The sequence below is a fragment of the Zea mays genome, chromosome 1, assembly GCF_902167145.1.
Source record: "Zea mays cultivar B73 chromosome 1, Zm-B73-REFERENCE-NAM-5.0, whole genome shotgun sequence".
Classification (NCBI taxonomy): Eukaryota; Viridiplantae; Streptophyta; class Magnoliopsida; order Poales; family Poaceae; genus Zea; species Zea mays.
The window spans coordinates 273,286,991-273,297,359 of record NC_050096.1 but is presented as its reverse complement, the minus strand read 5'-3'; positions in this window follow the sequence as shown (position 1 = coordinate 273,297,359).

Genomic DNA, 10,369 nt, shown 5'->3' with positions numbered 1-10,369 from the left:
CGCGGAGTGTTTTGAGGAAGGGGAGACTTCGCTCGGCGGACCTGGAGATGAATCTGTTGAGAGCGGCCAGTCTGCCTGTCAGACGCTGGACGTCCCTGACGGACTGCGGAGGCGACATGTCGACGATGGCCTGGATCTTGGTTAGGTTGGCCTCGATGCCGCGGTGTGACACCAGGTAACCCAATATCTTGCCCTGGCGAACACCGAAGACGCACTTTTCCGGGTTCAGGCGGAGTCGTGCATCTCGCATGTTCGCGAATGTCTCGGCGAGGTCGGCGAGGTGGTCCTCCTTATTCTTGCTGGCGACAACGATGTCGTCCACATATGTAAATATGTTTCTACCGACCTGCCCTTCGAGTACTGTTCTGGTGAGTCTGGAGAAAGTGGACCCCGCATTCTTGAGTCCCTCCGGCATCCTGATGAAGCAATAAGTGCCGAAGGGTGTTATAAAACTGGTGCTAGCCTTGTCTTCCTCCCTCATGTATATCTGGTGATAGCCGGAGAAGCAGTCGAGGAGTGACATGACCTCGCATCCGGCCGCGCTATCGACTATCTTGTCGATCCGCGGCAACGGGAAATTGTCCTTCGGGCAGGCCTTATTGAGACTGGTGAAGTCTATGCACATTCGCCATTTCCCGCTTTTTTTCTGCACCATTACGACATTGGAGAGCCACGTGGGGTAAGCCACTGGCTCGATGAATTTAGCTTCTAGGAGGCGGTGCACTTCCGCCTTGGCGGCCTCTGTCTTTTCGTCGGACATTTTGCGGAGCCTTTGCTTTTTTGGTCGCACCGAAGGGTCAATTCCCAAGCTGTGCTCAATTATGGATCGGCTGACTCCGACCAGGTCTAGGGCGGACCAGGCGAAGACATCTTTATTCTTGGCCAGGCAGCAGAGAAGCTTCTCTTCTTCATGTGACGTGAGGTCTTCGCTGATAGTGACTGTCTGCTTGGGCGTGGCCTGATCAAGGGGGACAGTCTTGGTTCCGTCTTGGCTCTACAACTGTGCCTTCTCGTGCTGCTTGTCGGCTGGGCTGGTGGGCGCGGGGACCTCGCGCTGGGTCGTGAGGCAGTGTACGTTCCTCTGACCAGGCACGAAGTCCCGCTCTATGTTGCGCGCCGTCTGCTGGTTGCCGTAGATCGTGATAGCGCCTAGCGGACCTGGTATCTTCATACATAGGTACAGTCTGTGGATGGCAGCTTCGAACTTATTGATGGAGCCCCGACCCATGATGGCGTTGTACGGATATACCATGTCGACAATGTCGAAGGTTACCTGCTCACTTCGGGCATTGGGTGCTACACCGAAGGAGAGGGGAAGCTCTATTTTGCCAACGGGAAAGGTGCCCTTGCCGCCGAAGCCATACAACGGATTGTCCGAAGGCTTGAGCAGACTGTGGCTTATACCCATGCGGTCGAAGGCGTGGAGGAAGATGATATCCGCCTGGCTGCCGTTGTCGACTAGGACTTTGTGTAGGTCCCAGCCTGCCACGCTGCAATTGATGACCATAGCGTCGATGTGGGGGGCGCTGCGCAGGTCAACGTCTCGTGCATCGAAGGTTAGCGGTATGTGGGACCACTTCGTCTGCACGACTGGGCCGGTGACCGCGACATGATTGATGCTGCGGTAGTGGTCCCGCTTCTGCCGCTTGGTGTCGAAGTCAGTGCTGGACCCCCCTGTTATCATGTGAATGACTCCGCGATATGGTTGATCGGCGAAGTCTTCCTGCTTTGGGGCATGGGGGATGTTTTGGTGTTGCTGGTGTGGTGGTGGGGGTGGAGGAGGTACGATTTGTACTTCCTGATGGTGTTGGTAAGCGTGGTGCGGTGGATGCGGAGCGGGAGCATGGATATATGGTGGAGGGGGTGGTTGGTAATTATGCGCGACAATTCTAGGATTGTCGGCTGGCTGCGCCCGCGCCATTCTGTCTCTGGTGGCCTTCGTTTCGGGGCAGTCTTTGGTTTGGTAGGCGCAATCTTCGCCGTGGAAAAGGCAGTAGAACCGGCGTGGCGGCTGCGCGCGCCCTCGGCCCCTGCCGCGAGTTCCGTTTCCGCGGCCCTGGGGGGGATATTCCTGGCGACGAGGGGGGTCAGCAGCAGGCTGCTGGTTGGCGATGTTGTGCACTTGCTGTTGACTGCGGCCATCTCGACCGGAGTCTGGTTGCGGAGTCCTCGTCCACGTGCGGCTGGACTGCGGGGCATCTTTGGGCTTCCGCTGCGACTCAATCTTGCGCTGGTGGAGCTCTTCGGATTTGGCATATTTTTCAAAGAGCTGATATAGCTCCTGGAGGTTTTTGGGTGGATCTCTGATACAATGACTGTAGAGGACGCCGGCACGAAGGCCACTGATGGCGTAGTGGATAGCGATCTGATCATCGACGGAGGGCAGCTGTGACTTGAGTGTTAGGAATTTGCGGTAATACTCCCGCAGAGTCTCCTTTTCTAGCTGCTTGCAAAGCGAGAGCTCGGCCAGGGCGTCGGTGTCTAGGCGGTACCCTTGGAAGTTGAGCAGGAACTTGTCTCTGAGACTTCTCCATGAATCAATGGACAGCGGAGGCAATCTGGTGAACCAGGTGAGTGCTGGGCCCTCTAGGGCGATGATGAAAGACTTCGCCATTGTGGCGTCGTCCCCTCCGGCGGATGCAATGGCGACTTGATAACTCATTATGTACTGCGCCGGATCGGTGCTGCCGTTGTACTTGGGATATGCCCCTGCTCGGAAGTTAGCTGGCCAAGGCGTCACTTGGAGGTGTGGCACCAGGGGACTTCGCTCGTCGAGGTAGTTGACCCCTTGGAATGGTGCGCCGTGCTGGAAGGCGTGGTCATGCTGGGGGAAACGCGGGTTCTCCGGCTGTGCCCGGTGTTGCAGGGGTGGGCCATGCTGCAGGCCGAGGTGGCCTTCGCGCGTGTCCTCCGGTTGCGCGCGCTGCTGGAGGGGTGGCTCTTGCTGTAGACCGAAGTGGCCTTCGCGCTGCATCAGCGCGATCTCGCGCTCGAGGTCTTGGGCCTTCTGCTCCTCGTCGCGTATCATCTTCCGCACCTTGGCTAGTGCGGACACACGTTGGCGCTTGGCTTCCAGTATCTCTTTCTGCCTCTGGAGATTGCGGTTCTTGAGGCGCAGGGCGCGCAGCTGTAACTGTTCTTCTGTTGAGACGCCGAGGACCTCGCCGTCCTCGGTGAGATCCGCGCCCTCCACTGGGGCGAAGCCTGGGGGCGGCTGCGATTGTCCTTCGGGCCCGCAGGTGCGGAAGGTGTCGTCTTCGCAGGTGCGGGGAATGTTGTCTTCAGTGGGCTCTTGGTGGGTGGATTGGGTGAGGACGAGGGCCTTGCCCTTTCTCGCGGCCAGCAGTGCTGCCTTCGCAGCCTCGTCAGCCTTCGGGTTAGCTCTCTTGGGTGCCATCGCGGGTGGTCTTGTCGTAGCACGAACGGTGGGCGCCAAATGTTGGAACTTGCTCTCAGCAGCAAGGAGGCCAACAAGGATGAACAGTGGTGACAACATGGATACGTGCTCGGGGGCAAATAGCTCTGTTAATGTCTAGCCTCTCACGGGCACTGTGTGGGGGTATTTATAGGTATCTGAGTGCCCAACGCCTCGTGTTAAGGACGCATGTGCCCTCGGACACCTAGTTTATCCCCAGAATATTCCCATAAAGCAGGGTTACAAGCTGTACTTACAAGAATGCCTTTACAAACTAGGCCCGTAACACAACGGCGGTCACGCGGGGCCCGTTATAATGGGCCAGATCACACGTGGGCCTCAGAGCAGGACGAGGCCGTGCCGCGGGGAGACGTCACCGCAGGCCTTCGTCTGGTGCTGAATGAAGCGAAGGGTGTCCCTGCCCGTTTTGTCTTCGTCAAACCAGCGACTGCAGCGAAAGGCGACGAGCGAAGGGTGGCGTCTCTGCCTTCGCCCCAACAGTTACCTAGGAGAATTCAATTAGTTGTTTCTGGAGATCCCTTGTAGAGCTTCAGAATCCTTTCAACGGTGTGCTCTGTATATAGTTGCAGACACAGTTAAAATTCTAAGGTGATTTGGATGACCATCTTATAAATGTAAGAAAGAACTAAAGGTGAGTTATTTAATGAGAAATTGCGGATGCACAAAACCGATATGAACAAGATATTGGTGATATATGATATCGCCAATTAATTGGTAGAAGATCTATCGGGGACCATAATTAGGGGTACCCTCAAGACTCCTAATTCTAAGCTGGTAACCCCCATCAGCACAAAGCTGCAAAGGCCTGATGGGTGCGACTAAGTCAGGGATCTGTCCATTCGAGGGACTCGATCACGCCTCGCCCGAGCCCAGCCTCGGGCAAGGCCAGCCGACCCCGGAGGATCTACGTCTCGCCCGAGGCCCCCTCCAGCGACGAACATACTTCTGGCTCGCCCGAGGCCCAGTCTTCGCCAAGAAGCAACCCTGGCCAAATCGCCACGCCAACCGACCAAATCGCAGGGGCATTTAATGCAAAGGTGGCCTGACACCTTTGTCCTGACGCGCACCCTTCAGTCGACAGAGCCGAAGTGACCGCAGTCACTTCGTCGCTCCACTGACCGGCCTGACCGAAGGACAGCGCCGCCTGCGCCGCTCCGACTGCTGTGCCACTCGACAGAGTGAGGCTGACAGGTAGCCAGGCCCGACCTCAGGCACCATAGGAAACTCCGCTTCGCCCGACCCAGGGCTCGGACTCGGGCTCAGCCCCGGAAGACGGCGAACTCCGCTCCGCCCGACCCAGGGCTCGGGCTCGGGCTCAGCCCCGGAAGACGGCGAACTCCGCTCCGCCCGACTCAGGGCTCGGACTCGGGCTCAGCCCTGAAAGACGGCGAACTCCGCTCTGCCCGACCCAGGGCTCGGACTCGGGCTCAACCCCGGAAGACGGCGAACTCCGCTCCGCCCGACCCAGGGCTCGGACTCGGGCTTAGCCCCGGAAGACGGCGAACTCCGCTCCGCCTGACCTAGGGCTCGGACTCGGGCTCAGCCCCGGAAGACGGCGAACTCCGCTCCGCCCGACCCAGGGCTCGGACTCGGGCTCAGCCCCAAAAGACGACGAACTCCGTTTCGCCCGACCCCAGGGCTCGGACTCAGCCCTGGCCTCAGCCGACGGTCTCCGCCTTGCCCGACCCAGGGGCTCGGGCTCGACCTCGGCCTCGGAAGACAGACTCGACCTCGACCTTGGAGGAGCCTCCACATCGCCCAACCTAGGGCACGGACCGACCACGTCAACAGGAGGCGCCATCATTGCCCTACCCCAAGCTGACTCAGGCTACGGGAAACAAGACCGGCGTCCCATCTGGCTCACTCCACCAGACAAGCAATGATGGCGCCCCGCACGCTCTATGACGACGGCGGCTCTCAGCCCCCTTACGGAAGCAAGAGGATGTCAGCAAAAACTCGACAGCTCCGACAGCTGTCCTTCCGCCAGGCTCCAGCGCTCCTCCGACGGCCACGACACCACACGAACCGGGTGCCAAAACCTCTCCGGCTGCCATGATGGCATGTACTTAGGGCGCTAGCTCTCCTCCGCTAGACACGTTAGCACTCTGCTACACCCCCCATTGTACACCTGGATCCTCTCCTTACGCCTATAAAAGGAAGGACCAGGGCCCTCTTGCAGAGGGTTGGCCGCGCGGGGAAGAGAACGGGACAGGCGCTCGTGTGAGGCCGCTCGCTCCCTCCCGCGTGGACGCTTGTAACCCCCTACTGCAAGCGCACCCGACCTGGGCACGGGACAAACACGAAGGCCGCGGGATTTCCACCTCTCTCTCTCCGGCTGCCTCTTCCCCCCCTTCGCGCTCCGTCTCGCGCCGACCCATCTGGGCTGGGGCACGCGGCGACAGTTTACTCGTCGGTCCAGGGACCCCCCGGTCTCGAAACGCCGACAGTTGGCGCGCCAGGTAGGGGCCTGCTGCGTGTTGACGAACAGCTTCCCGTCAAGCTCCAGATGGGCAGTCTTCAGCAACCTTTCCAGCCCGGGACGGTGCTCCGTTTCGGGAGTCTTGAGTTAATGTCCTTCGACGGCAGCTACGACATGATACTCCTTCCCCCGCCGTGCGACAACGACAATGGCGGCCGACAGCCCGCCCGCCGGCGGCGGAATCGACGACGTCTTCCCCGCGCGGTGGAAAAACAACATTCGAGCTCACCCCGCCCTCTCCCCCGCCGACGGAGGAGGAGGCGGGGCAACCAAGGCCAAGCAGGAGGCAGCGCCTCGTCGGCTATCGAGCGAGTCGACGGCGCCGGCGCCCCAACGGGGGGCACGTCGGGCCTCGACCTCGCGTCTGAGACGAAGACGAGCGCTGTCTCCCCGCAACACGCCAATCCCAAGCAAACGGACGACGCCAGCACGCTCGCGAAGGACTTGTTGGGCGTCACCCTCGTACCTGAGACAACGGTGCAGTCCGTCCCTGACGTGACTTCGTCACCGCCTGTCGACCAAGAGGTACCCACCGATTCCCATCTCACACCTTTTGGATTCAGCCTCGACCCGCCAAGCGACTTCGCTTTGGCGGGCGCTCTCGTAGAGGCGAGTCCAAACCCTCTTGGGTATCGTATGCGGTCGCCCTGGGACCGGCTGACGGACGCCTCGACCTACGGGCCCTCGGGGTCCGAGGAAGACGACATGCCCGACTTCTGTTGGGATTTCTCCGGACTTCGTAACCCCAGTGCCATGCGGGACTTCATGACCGCATGCGACTACTGCCTTTCCGACTATTCCGACGGTAGCTGCAGCCTCGGCGACGAGGACTGCGGCCCAAGTCGTGAATGTTTCCACGTCGATCTAGGGGGTCCCTCCGAAGGCAACCATCTTGGTATGCTGGAGAACGGTGATCTCCCTAGGCTTGTGCCTCGCGTTGACATCCTACGGGAGCTAGCTGTGGTCCCCATTCAGGCGGGGGGTCATGACCCACAGCTCGAGCAAATCCGCGGGGTGCAGGCCAGGCTCGACGAGGGAGCAGGAACACTTGAGCCGATCCGCCGGGACGTCGGGCAGGAATGGGCGGGCCAGCCTCCGGCCGGGCAAGTGCGTCATTTACCCCAGGGCTTCCAGCACCGCATCGCTGACAATGTCAGGGTGAGGCCGCCACCCGCTTCCAGTGGTGTCGGCCAGAACCTGGCTGCAGCACCAATGCTTCTCCGCGTGATGCCGGAGCCATCAACCACCGAGGGGCGGCGAATCCAGGAAGAGCTCAAGAATCTCCTGGAGGGCGCCGCGGTCCGACGGGCCGAAAGCTCCGCCTCCTGAAGGCAGGGGTACCCCTCGGAACATCGTGTCACGACTTCCCGATTCATGCGGGAAGCCTCAGTCCACACCGGGCGCACGCGCAACACAGCGCCTGCGGCCCCAGGTCGCCTCGGCAACGAGCACCATCACCGCGACCGTCGGGCCCACCTCGACGAGAGGGTGCGCCGAGGCTACCACCCCAGGCGTGGGGGAAGCTACGACAGCGGGGAGGATCGGAGTCCCTCGCCCGAACCACCCGGTCCGCAGGCTTTCAGCCGCGCCATACGACGGGCGTCGTTCTAGACCCGGTTCCGACCCCCGACTACTATCACAAAGTACTCGGGGGAGACGAGACCGGAACTGTGGCTCGCGGACTACCGGCTGGCCTGCCAACTAGGTGGAACGGACGATGACAACCTCATCATCCGCAACCTCCCCCTGTTCCTCTCCGACATCGCTCGCGCCTGGTTGGAGCACCTGCCTCCGGGGCAGATCTCCAACTGGGACGACCTGGTCAAAGCCTTCGCCGGCAATTTCCAGGGCACGTACGTGCGCCCTGGGAACTCCTGGGACCTCCGAAGCTGCTGACAGCAGCCGGGAGAGTCTCTCCGGGATTACATCCGGCGATTCTCGAAGCAGCGCACCGAGCTACCCAACATCACCGATTCGGATGTTATCGGCGCGTTCCTCGCTGGCACCACTTGCCGCGACTTGGTCAGCAAGCTGGGTCGAAAGACCCCCACCAGGGCGAGCGAGCTGATGGACATCGCCACCAAGTTCGCCTCTGGCCAGGAGGCGGTTGAGGCTATCTTCCGGAAGGACAAGCAGCCCCAGGGCCACCCACCGGAAGATGCCCCCGAGGCATCAGCTCAGCGCGGCGCCAAGAAGAAGGGCAAGAAGAAGTCGCAAGCGAAACGCGACGCCGCCGACGCGGACCTTGTCGCCGCCGCCGAGTACAAGAACCCTCAAAAACCCCCCGGAGGTGCCAACCTCTTCGACAAGATGCTCAAGGAGCCGTGCCCCTATCATCAGGGGCCCGTCAAGCACACCCTTGAGGAGTGCGCCATGCTTCGGCGCCACTTCCACAGGGTCGGGCCACCCGCGGAGGGTGGCAGGGCTCGCGACGATGACAAGAAGGAAGATCACCAGGCAGGAGAGTTCCCCGAGGTCCACGACTGCTTCATGATTTACGGTGGGCAAGCGGCGAACGCCTCGGCTCGGCACCGCAAGCAAGAGCGTCGGGAGGTCTGTTCGGTAAAGGTGGCGGCGCCAGTCTACCTAGACTGGTCCGACAAGCCCATCACCTTCGACCAAGCCGACCACCCCGACCACGTGCCGAGCCTGGGGAAATACCCGCTCGTTATCGACCCCATCATCGGCGACGTCAGGCTCACCAAGGTCCTCATGGACGGAGGCAGCAGCCTCAACATCATCTACGCCGATGCCCTCGGGCTCCTGCGTGTTGATCTGTACTCGGTCCGGGCAGGCGCTGCGCCTTTCCATGGGATCATCCCCGGGAAGCGCGTCTAGCCCCTCGGACAACTCGACCTTCCCGTCTGCTTCGGAACACCCTCCAACTTCTGAAGGGAGACCCTCACGTTCGAGGTGGTCGGGTTCCGAGGAACCTACCACGCAGTATTGGGGAGGCCATGCTACGCGAAGTTCATGGCCGTCCCCAACTACACCTACCTCAAGCTCAAGATGTCAGGCCCCAACGGGGTCATCACCGTCAGCCCCACGTACCGACACGCGTTCGAATGTGATGTGGAGTGCGTGGAGTACGCCGAGGCCCTTGCCGAATCCAAGGCCCTCATCGCCGACCTGGAGAGCCTCTCTAAGGAGGTGCCAGACGTGAAGCGCCACGCCGGCAACTTCGAGCCAGCAGAGACGGTTAAGTCCGTCCCCCTCGACCCCAGCAGCGACGCCTCCAAGCAGATCCGGATCGGCTCCGAGCTCGATCCCAAATAGGAAGCAGTGCTCGTCGACTTTCTCCGCGCAAACGCCGACGTTTTCGCGTGGAGTCCCTCGGACATGCCAGGCATACCGAGGGATGTCGCCGAGCACTCGCTGGATATCCGAGCTGGAGCCCGACCCATGAAGCAGCCTCTGCGCCGATTCGACGAAGAAAAGCGCAGAGCCATAGGCGAGGAGATCCACAAGCTAATGGCGGCAGGGTTCATCAAAGAGGTATTCCATCCCGAATGGCTTGCCAACCCTGTGCTTGTGAGAAAGAAAGGAGGGAAATGGCGGATGTGTGTAGACTACACTGGTCTAAACAAAGCATGTCCGAAGGTTCCCTACCCTCTGCCTCGCATCGATCAAATCGTGGATTCCACTGTTGGGTGCGAAACCCTGTCTTTCCTCGATGCCTACTCAGGGTATCACCAAATCAGGATGAAAGAGTCCGACCAGCTCGCGACTTCTTTCATCACACCCTTCGGCATGTACTGCTATGTCACCATGCCGTTCGGCTTGAGGAATGCAGGTGCGACGTACCAGCGGTGCATGAACCATGTGTTCGGCGAACACATTGGCCGGACGGTCGAGGCCTACGTCGATGACATCATAGTCAAGACGAGGAAAGCCTCCGACCTCCTTTCCGACCTTGAAGTGACATTCCGATGTCTCAAGGCGAAAGGCGTGAAGCTCAATCCCAAAAAGTGTGTCTTCGGGGTACCCCGAGGCATGCTCTTGGGGTTCATCGTCTCCGAGCGGGGCATCGAAGCCAACCCAGAGAAGATCGCGACCATCACTAGCATGGGGCCCATCAAGGACTTGAAAGGCGTACAGAGAGTCACGGGATGTCTTGTGGCTCTGAGTCGCTTCATCTCGCGCCTCGGCGAAAGAGGTCTGCCTCTGTACCGCCTCTTAAGGAAGGCCGAGTGCTTCACTTGGACCCCTGAGGCCGAGAAAGCCCTCGGGAACCTGAAGGCGCTCCTCACGAACGCGCCCATCTTGGTGCCCCCTGCTGCCGGAGAAGCCCTCTTGATCTACGTCACCGCGACCACTCAGGTGGTTAGCACCGCGATTGTGGTTGAGAGACGAGAAGAGGGGCATGCATTGCCCGTCTAGAGGCCAGTCTACTTCATCAGCGAGGTACTGTACGAGACCAAGATCCGCTACCCACAAGTTCAGAAGCTGTTATA